Source organism: Saccopteryx bilineata, chromosome 10 (assembly GCF_036850765.1).
Source record: "Saccopteryx bilineata isolate mSacBil1 chromosome 10, mSacBil1_pri_phased_curated, whole genome shotgun sequence".
Lineage (NCBI taxonomy): Eukaryota > Metazoa > Chordata > Mammalia > Chiroptera > Emballonuridae > Saccopteryx > Saccopteryx bilineata.
In genome coordinates, this window is record NC_089499.1 from 9,546,106 (window position 1) to 9,561,601 (window position 15,496).

Below are 15,496 nucleotides of genomic sequence, written 5' to 3' on the forward strand. Positions count from 1 at the left end.
TAAATATAATTGTCGAACTTAAAAGACAAGCGTCAAGAGTGAGTCTTAGATGGATGTAACAGAGGGAATCTGGTCGTTTTTTAAAAAATAAAACATCGTTCAGACTTAAATATAAATAAAACAGAAATAATGTAAGTTATTTATTCTTTCTCTGCAGACCGGTACCAAATGGCCCACGGACCTGTACTGGTCTGCGGCCTGGGGGTTGGGGACCACTGTCCTATAGGACAACTAAAAGCAATGTTCGGGAGCTATCTTTTTCTACAGAGCTGAAATCAATTGTATCTCTATTAAACAAAATTCATCCCATTGCTATCCATATTCCATATCCACTTCTACAGAGCTGAATAAAAGGCCAGCAAAGGTACACACCCCTGTAGTACCAGGTAATCCCAGATCAGCACTCCACCAGACACACAGGAATCTTTTACCAATTTCCAAGTTTTGAACAGTTTCCTGATATTTTAAAATGCAAATGCTTTGTGATTCAAAGTGTGGTCTCCAGGTCAATATCAGTCATACCTGGGAAATCCCTAGAAATGTAGGATTTGAGAAATTCCTAGAAATGTAGAATTTCAAATGCCACCCCAGACTGGCTGAATCAGACTCTGCATTTTAACAAAATCCCTGGGGGACTCTTAGGCACATTGAAGTTTGAGACTCACTGTCTTAGGATGTGCGAATTAGAAAGAATCTTCAGAACACTGTTGTCCAGCCTGCTCATTTTATAGATGAACAAACTGAGGCCGAACGAAGCTGACTGGCTAGCTCAAGGTCATAGCAAGTTAGGTTTGGTATTCAAAATGGGGTTGCTAGCCTGCTAGAATAGAACCCTTTCAAAACTGCAGAATTGGAAGATCATTAGGAGCTTATGAAACTTCCAGTCCAATACTCTCACTTCAAAGGTGAGGACATGGAGGCCCAGAGATTGGACACAGCTTGCCTAAAGTCACACAGATGCTTAATTTAAACTGATATCAGGGGAGCATCGATTCTCACATTAACAGGCCACACTTCAAATAATTTAACCTTCAGGTATGTCTTGCTGCTCCATGTATAGAACTAGAGGGCCCTTTCTCTAATCTACCCAAAGGACTAAATTTTAAGTAGCCTCTACCCTTATTTTGGTTCAAAATCTCTTTCCTCTTGTGAATTAAAACATTGACATTTCTAGGAGATTATTTCAAATGGATTTTTTTTAAGTTACTTGCTTTACTGGAAAGTTGCTATTTTTACATCAAAGAAGAACAGCAGCATGAAAGCAAATCCCTCTCACTCTTAAAGAGCTTACTGCAAAGATACATTATTAAATGAAAGAGACAAATTGCTGGGCTGTGTAGGAAGTTATCTCATTTTTGAATTGTAAAAGGAAAAGAAATAAAAGCTACATTTGTTAGGACATACATGGAAAGAAATCTAGAAAAATAGGTCCCAAACTACCTCCTGTGGTGATATATTTGGACATAGAGATAGACTTTGGGATTAAGCTTTTAATCTGTTCATTACAGGGAAGAAAAAAATCCTTTCCATTGTCTCAAATCTTCTTAGGCCTTGTGATTGCTTCTAGAAAAAGATAATCCTATTTGAAGAAATCCTGAATGTATAAAACAGTTTTGAGTTACATTTGACCTGATGATAGGCAGAATTCATTACTGTTAGTCTAAGAGTGGGCTCTAGGTAACACACATTTACTGGCAGGTGCATGAAATGTATCTTGCCCATCTTTTGGTGCTATCTGCCCCATGGCTGACACACCTCTAAAGCATGTAGTGTCCTCAGAACGTATTTTAAAACCGAAAACCCAGTCCTACTCTTTGTTTTACAAAGACCAAATCTGGGGTCCAAGAACCACATTTGTCCAAGTGTGATCTGCAGACTAGCAGCATCTCTGCTGTCTGGGAACTTGTGAGAAGTCGGATTCTCGAACCAAACCCAGAGCTACCAAGTCAGAAACTACAGGGTGGGGCCCAGCAATCTGTGCAACACCCTCCACCCCCGCCCCAGGGAAAGCTGAGTTTGAGAACCGCTGCTCTGTATCCATAGTCAGGTCATTACCAAGCACATACTCTGACTTGATCGGTCCTGGGTTTGAACCCTGGACACTTCTTTGCTGTGTGATGATAGCTGAGTTACTTAATGTCTCAGGCTCAATTTCCCTGTCTGAAAGGAGAATAGGGTAGTAGTAACTATGGTTGACCCCCTCTTCCATTCTCACTCCCTCCTCTGATGATCCCAAACCCTTCTGGTAGTGAAAGAGGAGAAAGGGGTCTAGGTCCCAGGCTGATGTGGTGACTGTGAGCTCTTCTGGAAGACTAGGTGGCTGCCATTGCCTGAGCCTGGGGTCCTGGGGTTTCCCTCTAAGCATCGTTGACAAATTCTAAAAAAGCAGAGGAGTCGATGAGGATATACAACCATTGAGGTTTAATTTACACCAAATGGCTTCATCAAAGATTCTGATATCTCTAGCACGCATGCTCAAGGCCACCGCTGCACAGGAAACCCCACCTCTTGCTCTAGTCCTCAGGCCTCTGCAGCACTAGCCCCAGAGCCCTCTGCCTCTGCTTGGCTGCTCCCTGGATCCCCCACCATCATCTCAAGAGGAAGCAAGCCAGAGCACAGCTGGTTCCGCCTCTAATGACTGTTTTCTTCATTTGCTTGCTTTTCCTTCTTTCTCACACTAATGTCAGTACCAGAAGGAGGAGGTTGTCAGGGCAACCCTGAGTGGAGGCGGGAAGTCCATCCTTGACCGAAAACCTTAAGTCTATTTCGTTAAACACCCACTGAGTTCTTGGTTGCCTCTGTTTCCTGGTAGCAAGAATATAAAAGTTAAATGTTTTTTTTTTCTTTTTTTTCTCTCCCTCTATTAATCTTTCTCTCTCTACATAAAGCCCTCCTGACCTGTGTACATTCCCCTGAATTCACCAGCTTTAATTCCCTCTGTTTCTACTAACTAACCTTGATACCTCTTCTCCCTGACTCAATAGATTGAGACCCTCCAATACCTTAGCTGATCGATACTGCCCACTGAGGGAGGGATGAGATGAGGCCAAACACCAGGAGGGCTGGGGTTATGTGACTGACACAAAAAGTCAGGAAGCCCAGAAGACACCCACCACCTTAATCAAGTCATCAAAGTCAGTATCGCTGGCAATGATACACACTAACAGGCACACAGTGCAGAACAGAACATGTATCACAGGAATGTACACTTGAAACCTATACAATCCTATTAGTCAATGTCCCCTCCGATCATATATCCCCGATATGACTCACAATATCACTTCTGGTATTCTTATCCGAAAGGCATTACCTCTAGCTAATTATGAGAAAACCTCAGACAAACCCAAACTGAGGAACATGCTACAGAATGCCTGCCAAGTAGTCTTTAGAAGTGGCAAGGTTAGGAAAGACAAGGCAAGAAGACCGAGGAACTGTCCCAGTTTTAAGGAGCCTCAGGAGACGCGGCCACTACATGCAATGTGGGAATCGTGCGCTGGAGTCTGAACGACAGAAGGAGATAAGCAGGAAAACTACTGAGTGTCTCAGTCAGGATCCTTGGTTGTAAGCAACAGAAGCCAACTCTGGTGAAACAAGATTTGTAGGAAAATCATCAGGATGGGGAGGAGGAGCTCAGATTCGAACCTGAGCAGACTGGCTCCAGAAGTCCAGCCCCAACCACTATATTTTGCTCCCAGGAAAGGCTTATTCCAAATAAATAAGCATTTATGGAGAGTTTCTGTGTTCCAGGAACCGGAGATACAAAAATTGAACCAAGTGTTGGTCCCTGGATGTAATTATTCACAGCCATCTTGGTATCCCCAGTGCTGAGCACGGCACCAGACTCCTGGCTGGGTCTTAAAAAATGGCAATTGAATGAATCAGTGAACCAATATGGTAGCCAGCCTCCAAGGTGGTCCCCAACGATCCCACTTCTCAATATCGACTCCTTAGCTAGTTGCCTCCTATACTGAGTAGCATTGTCCTGTGGGACCAATATAATATGGTAGAAGTGATACAGTTTCTGAAGCTAGGTCAGAAAAGACATTGTGGCTTCAGCGTCCTTTTCTATGATCACTTGCTGTGGGGCCACCTGCTGCCACATCAGGGACACTCAAGCAGCCCAAGTTTATTGATTGCTTTTTTTGTGTGTGTGTGTGTGTGTGTGTGTGCTGAGCTTCACCAAGGTAGGGACAGTAGGGAGAGGGGGAGTACACTCAGGACTCACACAATGTAAGAGCTTTTTTTTTTCTTCCAGAGACAGAAAGAGAGGGATAGATAGGGACAGAACAGGAACGGAGAGAGATGAAAGCATCAATCATCAGTTTTTCGTTGCAGCACCTTAGTTGTTCATTGATTGCTTTCTCATATGTGCCTTGACCACGGGCTTTCAGCAGACCAAGTAACCCCTTGCTCGAGCCCGCGACCTTGGGTCCAAGCTGGTGAGCTTTTTACTCAAGCCAAATGAACCCGTGCTCAAGCTGGCAAGCTCGGGGTCTTGAACCTGGGTCCTCCACATCCCAGTCCGACGCTCTATCCACTGCGCCACCTCCTGGTCAAGCAGCCCAAGTTTATATGGCTAAATAAACTAAACCTCCCATGAAGGAGCCATTTAAAAGCAGTTTCAGAGGACTGGCATCTCAGCTGCAAGCTCATGAGAGACCTCGCTCCAAAATTCCTGACACGCCTGACCTGTGGTGGCGCAGTGGATAAAGCGTCGACCTGGAACACTGAGGTTGCCGGTTCAAAACCCTGGGCTTGCCTGGTCAAGGCACATATGGGAGTTGATGCTTCCTGCTCCTCCCCCTTTCTCTCTCTCTCTCTCTCTCTCTCCTCTCTATAATGAATAAAAAAAAATTTTCCTGACTCACCCAAACCATGTGATACCCTTTACTACTGTTCTAGGTAGCCGAGTCCTGGGGCCGTTGTGCCACCCAGCAATAAGTAAGGATACAGGCAGTGAATGGATGGATGTCAAACCCACTCTTTCCCTCCGGGGTCCTGCGCTGGCCATCAGAACATTGTCATGATGGTATGTGATTGTTTATCATCACTTGGATGTCCGGAAGACAGAGATGGTCCTTTATCTCCGAGTCCCCAGATCCCGCTGCCATACCTGACACGTAGCAGGTGCTCGATAATATTTGCTGAATGGATGACTGCACAGAGACAAATGGGGTCCTGACCCCATCTTTCTCCAGAGCTGTCCAGCAATCCTAAAGTATTGTTCCTGGGGAGGAAGAAAGGGGATTTTCCTTTGGAATCCTGCAATCAATAGGGTTAATGTTTTTCCCTTGACTTCCGATCATCAGTGTTTTCTGAAAGTATTTGAAATAGAAGAAGTGTTTAGTAAGGAGGTCAAGGCCCTTCCAATACCCACATGAGTTGAGGACTAGCACCTCCCTCCAAGCCACAAAGGTATAAAATGACCCTTCACAGGTCATTTTATAGCAAATAACACTATGCATAGAAATCAGTTATATTCTAAAGGTGCTTCTTTCCACCTGCTTGGACAATTAACCAACAGCCATTAAAAGTTATGAGGACTATTGATCAATATGGAAAATATCATATATCGTGTTCATTGAGAAAAGCAAGGATAAAATGACTCGTGCATTACACAGACTGTATTGAACATCTCTTCAGATGCACTTGGCCCCGCCTGTCTCTTAGTCTAGCCAATGCTGGGGAGACCTTTCTGGGTCAACCCAGCCAGCTTCACACAAGTGCAACCTAACATCATGTGCCCCGTGCTTCTTGCCCCTCAGCCCAGGGCTTCTGTATTAATGCCTTTGCCTGGGAGCTTGTGGAAGCCCACTTGGCAGCTATGCAAGGGCAGTCCAGAGTACAGGGCAGTTCCCATGGGAAAAGCCTTTGCCCAGTGGGAGCTGGAACCAATGGAAACATGCTTTTTCTGCGTACGGCTCCTCGGATGGTTTTGGATCCAGCACGCAGTTGCACTTGGCCGTGGCCAATTCCATAATATCTTCTTGCCTGCTTTGCTCCCCTATTCCTCATCCCTGCTCCCCAGAATCCCGTTCCTCAATAAAATGTGTGCACAGAAACCTTTGTCTTGGACTCTGCTTCCTGGGGAACCAGGCCGAGACCAGCATCACAACATCAGCATAAAATATATCTATGGGGACAGAGGCTGCAAGGAAAAGCCCCAGTATTGATGGCAGTGGTCGTGTTAGGGTGAGAGGGATTGTGAGTGGTTTTCTTTTCTCTTCCCTATTTTAAACATTTTCTAAAATGAAGCTTTACTTTTATAATGAAGAAACATAACACTTCAAAAATCATTTCCATTTTGAAAGTCGTTGTCAGAAATGGTAGTGAACTAGATAGAATAGCTGACGGGTGTCACTTGGAGACCTCTGCTCAAATGTTAGTTATTTCCCATAAGGAGCAGGGGCAGGGGAGAGACTCTGGGAAGCCTACGGCTCCTTGGGGGGAATCCAGGCGGTAGAGTGAATTGGTCAGATCATCGCTAAGAAGAGTCTGTTCTCTCTACCCTGCTGGTTATTGAGTTTGGCACGGAGTGTTCTTTAGCGTTTTGAACAGCTCTAATTGTGGCATTTTCTTCCACCTCAAAAGCTATATTACTAACGACATATTTAAACATCCCAGGAAACTTTGAGACCATTCTTTGGGGAAAGATCTGGAGCTCTTGTAGGTCAGTGGCCAAAGTTAGGGTTGCAGTCTCTGAGTGGACGGGGCAGGCGACAGGGATTCTGGTGGGGAGGCAAGCCGTGGGTGCCGACGGGCAGGAACAATCAAGACCACATCCTTGGGGTGGGTCGAAAGTGTTGTAATTGGAGGAGGTGTACAGGGTCAACAGAAGGAAGGTCAGAGGCAGGGTAAGGCAGGCAAGAGGGGATGTCCCCTTTGGCTGGTCTGGAGTCTTCATCTAACAACTGGTTCTGGTAGGCGACACACTTTAGGCTGTCATGTCAACCCCAGTCAAAGAAGGCTGACAAAGATCTGGAAACTTCAAGTCCCAAATCCCTTTACTGCCTGCATTTTCTAGAAGTGTTTCCAGGGTCACCCGCCCGTGTTGTTTTTGCTTTTTATGCGTTGATTTGGGACTTACTCCAGAGAGTCCCTGGTTCTCCAGGAAGCCAGGTGACGGGGATGAGGTAGCACGTTGGCCACTCTCTGGGCTTCCTTTCACTTCAGGGGGAAGTCAGGGTGGGGTGGTCTTCAGACACTGAAATTCAGCTTCGGAACAGTCTCCAGGGCCCAGCTTGTCCCTGCAGCACCGCCCCTCCCCACCCTGTGGGCCCGAGGTTGCTCTGCTTGTACCTGGATCTTTAAAAGAATCTTCAAATGGGCACTCACAGCACCCCTGAGGGGGCGGGGCAGCAAGTCACATTGCCACTTCCCTTTTACAGAGGAAGAGGCTGAGACCAGAAGTCAAGCAATTAGGAACACAGACTAACGACAGTTAAACGCCAGTTTACAAAATTCCTGAATAGTTAACAATCGGCTGTCGTGAACCAGTGTGACAGCTCCCGCACCCCTGTCTAAGCAGCCCTGATTGGCTCTGCAGGTCCTCAGCAACACATAGGACACTCACTGAGCGACAGCCACGAGATGGGCCATTATTAACAGCATTATACGGATGGAGACACTGAGGCTCAGAACAAATGAACTGTTGTCTCAGGGCCACCTAGCTGGAAAGAAACCAAGCATGGAAGCCACTCCGTTCAATATGTTAGCCGAGAGCCACACGTGACAACGGAACACTGGATGTGTGGCTGGTGGAAGCCGAGATGCTGCTGTCAGTGTGAAATACAAGCCGCACGGAGCCGTAAGAGAAATAGAAAGAATGGAAAATTCTCGTGTGTGTATTCTTATGTTGACTATATGTTGAAAAGATAGTTTTGGATTCATTGGGTTAAATAAAATATATTTTTGTTTTTCTTTCCTTTTATTGATTGATTTGGGAGAAAGAGAGAGAGGAAGGGAGAGAGAGAAGGAGAAAGCCTGACCTGAGGTGGCACAGTGGATAAAGCATCAACCTGGAATCCTGAGGTCGCTGGTTCAAAACCCCAGGCTTGCCTGGTCAAGGCACATATGGGAGTTGATGCTTCCTGCTCCTCCCTCTTCTCTCTCTCTCTCTCTCTTCTCTAAAGTGAATAAGTAAAATCTGGGGGGGGGGGGGAAAGAAAAGAAAAGAAAGAGAGAGGGAGAGAGAGAGAGAGAGAAACATCAACTTGTTGTTCCACTTTATTTTTGCACTCACTGGTTGACTCCTGTATGTGTCCTGACCAGAGATGGAACCCGCAACCTTGGCGTGTTGGGATGATGCTCTAACCCACTGAGCTACCTGGCCGGGGCTAAAATATATTTTTGAAATTAATTTAGCTACTAGAAAATTTAAAGTTGCATACCTAGTTCACAGTCTATTTCTATTGACATGATTCTAGACTCCTGATCCAGTGCTCTCGCTCAAAGCACAAGGCATTTCTTATATTCAGGGACACAGAAACCCCTACAAGTTTCCATGTGCAAGCACACACACACACACACACACACACACAATCCTACTTGCATAAGCCCACTCACACCCTCTGCTCTGCCCCCCTATACACTCACCACTCCCTCCATGAGCCACTCAGGGAAACAGGCCCCTGAGCTACAAAGGCACACAACCCCAGGCCTGCATGAAGAGCACCAGCCTGAGGACCTCACTCGTCAGTCCGCCCTGAGGGCCAGTGCTGCTCTGGGGCTGTTCTGGGTGCCTCCCACCCACAGATCAGCGCTGCTCTGTCGGCTGAGTGGCAAGCATGGGGCAGGCGGCACCTCTAGCAGCAGCGTCTGTCTCTTTGGGGGGGGTTCTTGTGGAAGAAGGATATTGGCCTTAGTGCTGAAATATGACTGCCTGTGAGTTTGAGCTGCGGGGCTGACCCTTGGGTGGCAACAGCAATGACGCTGGTCTCCATGGTGAAACCGGCTTCTATTTGGACCCAGCCTTTCCCAAGCTGTCTTCCTTCTGAATTTCCCAGCCTGAATTTATTCACAGTTGCCTGTGACAGAGGGTGCCACATTAGAAGCCCACTGCCGCCTGCTTCTGAGCAAATTTGCATACCCTGCGTGTGTGGAGGTGGGGGGGTGGGGTGGCAGCGTGTGTGCCTGCGAGGAAACGGGAAAACCAACATGTTCTCTTCCAGGCTGCTCCCCCTCGTCCACAAGCACTGCTGTTCGGCCGCTGCTGGCCGTGCCCTGGCCTCCCCACACTGGTCCACTAACTTTTTTTTTTTAATAATTTTTTTAAAGACTTTATTCCATTTTTTTTTAGAGAGGATGGGGGGGAAAGAGAGAGAAAGAGAGAGAGAGAGAGAGAGAGAGAGAGAGAAGGGGGAGGAGCAGGAAGCATCAACTCCCATATGTGCCTTGACCAGGCAAGTGCAGGGTTTCAAACCGGCGACCTCAGCATTCCAGGTCGACGCTTTATCCACTGCGCCACCACAGGTCAGGCTGGTCCACTAACTTTTAGGTGTTGGACTCTTTCCAAGGTCACAGTTCACAGTTGCTGGGCAACTCCGAAGGATTTCGTTCCTCTTCCCTTAAGGAAAAAAAAACAACAGACCTTCTGGCCCGGGAGACATTGATCTGACAATCACATGGAGGTAATTATCCAAATGCAGACTTCAGAGTCTATAAACAGACGCTGCCACATCCCCCACGGTGGCTCGGCAGGACCCTGCTTCCAGAGGTCCCAGCGGCCCCTGCCATCCGTCACAACAACCGGTGAGCATTTCTAAAGCCTCATCACGGAACACAGGTAGTCTCTGTAGATGTCGCCTTCCTGCTCGTAATTGCTTAATTAGGTAGAGTATTGCCTGCTGGATTCAGATCAGATGAGCTTCCTGAGACGCCGCTGACTACAGAAGGCTTGGGACTGGTGGGGGCAGGGCCGTGACAGAAGATTCTAGAACCTGTGGTATATATTTATACTAGCAGGAGGCCTGTATTAGAAGGGAGGCAAGTCTCGTGTCTCACACAGCCACTAGTTAGCTCTGAGACCTGGACACACGGCTGTCCCTCGGGGCCTGGGTGTCTCCCTCAGGAAAATACGACAGCAGTGGGCGGGCCATAGCAGGCGCACACAGTGGAAAACCCCAATTCAACCTGGCTTGTCATTTCAAGTAACAAGAGACAGAAGACGTATCTCGGGCATGACACGATGAGCATTGGATGGCAGAGGCCCGGGTTGCTTCCCTGCTGGCTGTCCTGCTCAGTGGCATCTTGTAGTCATCAGGTGGCTGTGGCCACTCCAAGTGTATTTCTTTCCTCCCAAACTATATAGTCAAATTCTCCAGGGTGGCGACGTGGGTGCTGTTCCTTTAGCCCTTCCCACACTGTGCCCACTCTACCCCCCTCAGGGGTAGTCAAGGAATACTGGGGAATGACCTACTTGTTCCTTGGGCATTGGGACGACTGGCTCAAGGTGCATTTGGGTACAAATTCTAGTGGGAGAATTTGTCATTTATTCGGTCAACACATGTCTATTGAACACCGAATATGTGCCAGGTGTTAGGTCTAAATTTCTTGGGAGTGGCATGGGACCAGCCTCTCAGATAAGATGATGTTTGAGCCATGCCCTGAAAACCTTCTACCAATTGATGGCAAAAGGTATCAGAGAGATAAAAATGAAGTGATATATACATTCCAGAAGCCATGCACGTCAGAGTTTAAAAATAAACTACAGGGTCTTTTATTCCTGGCGAACTACATTATCAGTTTAGCTTCATTTTGCTGCTTGGTCTTGGGTTATTTTGTTACAGTTTGTTTTAAACTCAAGTGGCCTGTTCATGAAGAAAAGCCTGGAGTTCGAAGAAGACAGCCTAGAAATGTAACAAAGGTAGAAGGAGGTGTTTGGGTTCAGACTCCAGCTGCTTTAGGGCAAGACTAAAATTAGGCGCAGAGATGGAAGGTAGACCTCCCGCAGAGCCAACCCGGATTAGAGTTGCTCACCCCTCTCGGCCCTCCTGGAAGCCAAGGATGTGATCGGAAGTCATTGGACAGCAGGAGATCCCAGGTCTTCCGGAAACCCAAGCCCTCTCCAGCTGTGCACCCACTGCTCAAACGACCGGCCACCTGCCCGCGGAGGCAGCCTGGGGACAAGCCAGGCTTGCATTCTCTGTGCTGGGGGTCTCTCCTTTCACTTGTCTCTCTCTCTGTGAAAGCGATTCATTTCCTTTCAAATGAGATCCAACAATTTCAGGGGGAAAAAAAATCTATTGAACTTTGTCGCTTGCTTTGGTCTCTGGGTGAGACGGATTTGGGTTTTGATCCTCTCAAAATGAGACATTTGCCTAGCTCTGTCAGATCAGAGATTGGCGGGGTTTCTCTTTTCTTCCTCCTTTTTCCCCCTGTTTTATTTTTATTTTTTATTTTTATTTTTATTTTTTTTTCATTTTTCTGAAGCTGGAAACGGGGAGAGACAGTCAGACAGACTCCCGCATGCGCCCGACCGGGATCCACCCGGCACACCCACCAGGGGCGACGCTCTGCCCACCAGGGGGCGATGCTCTGCCCATCCTGGGCGTCGCCATGTTGCGACCAGAGCCACTCTAGCGCCTGAGGCAGAGGCCACAGAGCCATCCTTAGCGCCCGGGCCATCTCTGCTCCAATGGAGCCTTGGCTGTGGGAGGGGAAGAGAGAGACAGAGAGGAAGGCGCGGAGGGGTGGAGAAGCAAATGGGCGCTTCTCCTATGTGCCCTGGCCGGGAATCGAACCCGGGTCCTCCGCACGCTAGGCCGACGCTCTACCGCTGAGCCAACCGGCCAGGGCCTTTCCCCCTGTTTTAAGCCCGCAGGGGCACTGCCTGTCAGGGACTCCCCAGCTGGCGCCGGCTCCCTGGGCACATAGCTCAGGCGGCGCTGGCACGTGCTCCCCCTGGCCCAGGAGTCCAGCCAAGGTGCTGGGTTTCAACACCGGATCAGATTGCAGAACTCCAGGCGGTGCTGTTCACCTCCTGGCCCAGAATGGGCAGTAAGTACTGTGCCTGCTTGATGGACCCCAAAGGCTGTTTAATGGAAAGAGGTAGCAGTGGTCCTGCCTCTAAACTGCCAGGTGACCCTGAGCAGGTGGCTGAACCTCTCAGACCTGTGTCTCAGCCGTAACTTGTGGGCTTGAACCAGACCGGCCTTTTGTGACACACTGGTCCTGGTCCTGGTGCAGGCCCAGCAGGAGGTCACTACACCTCAGGGTCCCATCTTGAACAAACTCGGTTGGCCCTATCAAAACATATATAAAGTGTTTCTCCCCAAACACTGAGAAGCAAAAAGCTTTTCTTTTATTTTTTTTAAGGGAATAGTCAAAAAAGTGATACTTTGCAGGACAAATAGAATGAATGAAGATGTGAGAGTACCCTGAAGGAGGGCCAGGGACGAAGGAGACATTTCCAGTGGCAGGAGAAGCTGACCGTGGGTGGGCTGCAGCCTGCGGTTCGCTCACCAGCCTCCGTTCCCGTCTCCACTGCCTGCTTCTCTCTCCGGGAAACTGTCTTGCCCTCTGGAGATGATCTGGAGGGACAGTCAGTCAAGGTGCCCTGCCGGCTGGGACAAGAGGCCAGCAAGCAGGTGAGGCTGGTAACTCTGCTTCTCAGGAAGACGGATAGAGGACCCAGTGCCAAGCCCGGGAGCAAGTAGATAGGGCTCTCTCTCTCTGCCAGGGCATCGCTGCCCTGAAGAGACTCTCCAGTCCTTCCTCTGTCTAGATCCACAGCGGCCCTGCTCCTGTCTTCCTGAGGCCCAGGTCTTCAGCTTTGTCTCCATTCCATTCTGTGTCACCTCATGTCCTCCCACCAAATTCCAACTTTCATTTAAGCTAGAGTCAGATTCTGTTGTTGCTTGCAACCGAAGAATTCTAACTCAAATGGGCATTTTATTCCTCTTCTCCTCCAACCTTTTCTAATAAGACAAGGAAAGAAGAAAGAAAGAAGGAAAGAAAGAAAGAAAGAAAGAAAGAAAGAAAGAAAGAAAGAAGGGAGGGAGGGAAGGAGGGGGGGGAGGGAGGGAAGAAGGAGATAAAAGTTAAAGATGATGTTAGTGTTTTTTGTGTTTTTTTCTTCCCCGAAGTGAGAAGCGGAGTGTGGGGGGTAGATAGTCTCCTGCATGTGCCCGACCGGGATCCACCCAGCATGCCCACTAGGGGGCGATGCTCTGCCCATCTGGGGTGTTGCTCCCCTGCAATCGGAGCCATTCTAGCGCCTGAGGCGAAGGCCATGGAGCCATCCTCAGCGCCCAGGCCAACCTTGCTCCAGTGGAGCCTCAGCTGCGGGAGGGGAAGAGAGAGACAGAGAGGAAGGAGAGGGGGAGGGGTGGAGAAGGAGATGGGCACTTCTCCTGTGTGCCCTGGCTGGGAATCAAACCTGGGACTTCTATATGCTGGGCTAATGCTCTACAGCTGAGCCAACCGGCCAGGGCGGATGTTAGTGTTTTTAAAATCTGTGTTTGCCACAAAGCCAGTTGTCCTAATTAAGTCTAATGAGGACTCTCCAAGACAGATGACAGCAGAGCACCTTGTCCTCCTGCCTGCTCCTTTGAGCTTCCCCAGATCTGCTCCCTCAGGATCCAGAAAGCTCAGCCATCATTTCCCCTGGTAAGATCTGCAAGTGAGAAGTTAAGTTTCCACGGGGAGAGGGGCCGAGGACAGAAGAGGAGTAACAGCAGGATGCTGCCTGTGTTCCCGGCACAGCAGGGAGCGTCATCCATGCTGTTTTAGTTGGTACAACAACCCTACAAGGTGGGTTCTGTCATTGTCATTTTGCAGATGAGGAAACCCAGAGATCAAGCAACTGGTTGGAAGGCGCACGGATATAAGTAGCAGAGCTGGGATTTGAACCTGGGTCTCTTGCGACCTAACACAGGGAGTTGGTCACCCATTTTGGACTGTTCTGGGGTGCACAGCATGCCTCTCCCACCCCTGCACATCCACAACACCAGCAATCCCTGACTATGTCCCCCACCACTGCATTTTTTCTGTAGGTCTTTTGCTAACTTTGCCTTACCCCAAATGCTTCTGTTCCTATCAACATAGTCCTTCCCTTACATGCTGAATGAAAGAACAAGGGACATGTGGAAGGAGAATGGTTTAAAGGTTAAGAATACAGGGCCTGGCCCTGGCCGGTTGGCTCAGCGGTAGAGCGTCGGCCTGGCGTGCAGAAGTCCCGGGTTCGATTCCCGGCCAGGGCACACAGGAGAAGCGCCCATCTGCTTCTCCACCCCTCCCCCTCTCCTTCCTCTCTGTGTCTCTCTTCCCCTCCCGCAGCCGAGGCTCCATTGGAGCAAAGATGGCCTGGGCACTGGGGATGGCTCCTTGGCCTCTGCCCCAGGCACTAGAGTGGCTCTGGTCTTGGCAGAGCAACGCTCCGGAGAGGCAGAGCATCGCCCCTTGGTGGGCAGAGCATCGCCCCTGGTGGACGTGCCGGGTGGATCCCGGTCGGGCGCATGCGGGAGTCTGTCTGACTGTCTCTCCCCATTTCTGGCTTCAGAAAAATACAAAAAAAAAAAAAAAAAGAATACAGGACCTGGGCCCTGGCCAGTTGGCTCAGCGGTAGAGCGTCGGCCTGGCGTGCGGGGGACCTGGGTTCGATTCCCGGCCAGGGCACATAGGAGAAGCGCCCATTTGCTTCTCCACCCCCTCTCTCCCTTCCTCTCTGTCTCTCTCTTCCCCTCCCACAGCCGAGGCTCCATTGGAGCAAGGATGGCCCGGGCGCTGGGGATGGCTCCTTGGCCTCTGCCCCAGGTGCTGGAGTGGCTCTGGTTGCGGCAGAGCCACGCCCCGGAGGGGCAGAGCATCGCCCCCTGGTGGGCGTGCCAGGTGGATCCCGGTCGGGCACATGCGGGAGTCTGTCTGACTGTCTCTCCCCATTTCCAGCTTCAGAAAAATACAAAAAAAAAAAAAAGAATACAGGACCTGGCACCAAATGGCCTGGGTGAATGCCAGCTCCAATGTTCACCAGCTGTGTGACCTTGGGCAAGTCACACTTCTCTGTGCCTCATTTTCCTCACCTAGAAAACATACTACTACTTATCATGGGAAACAGAATAACGGTCCGGAAGACGTCCACTTCCTCGTTCTTTAATCCCCGGGGCATGTGACTATGTTACGTTATATGGCAGAGGGAAGTAGGTTGTTCATCAGATGACTTTAAAGAGATGATCTTGGATTATCCAGGTCAGCCCAATGTAATCAGAAGGGTCCTTATTGTGGAAGAGGGAGGCAGGAGGGTCAATGTCACAATGTCACTGGTATTGCTGGCTTTGAAGATGGATGGTGACCACGAGCCAAGAAGATACAGCTTCTAGAAACCGGAAAGGCAAGAAAATGAATTCTCCCCAGAGCCTCCAGAAAGGAACGGAGCCATGCTGACACCTTGAAGTTAACTCGGTGAGACCACGTCAGGCTTTTGACCTGCAGAAGCCATTAAATGTGTGGCAGTTTGTTACAGTGGCCACAGGAAACAAGGCAGCCATCTTGTCAGGTT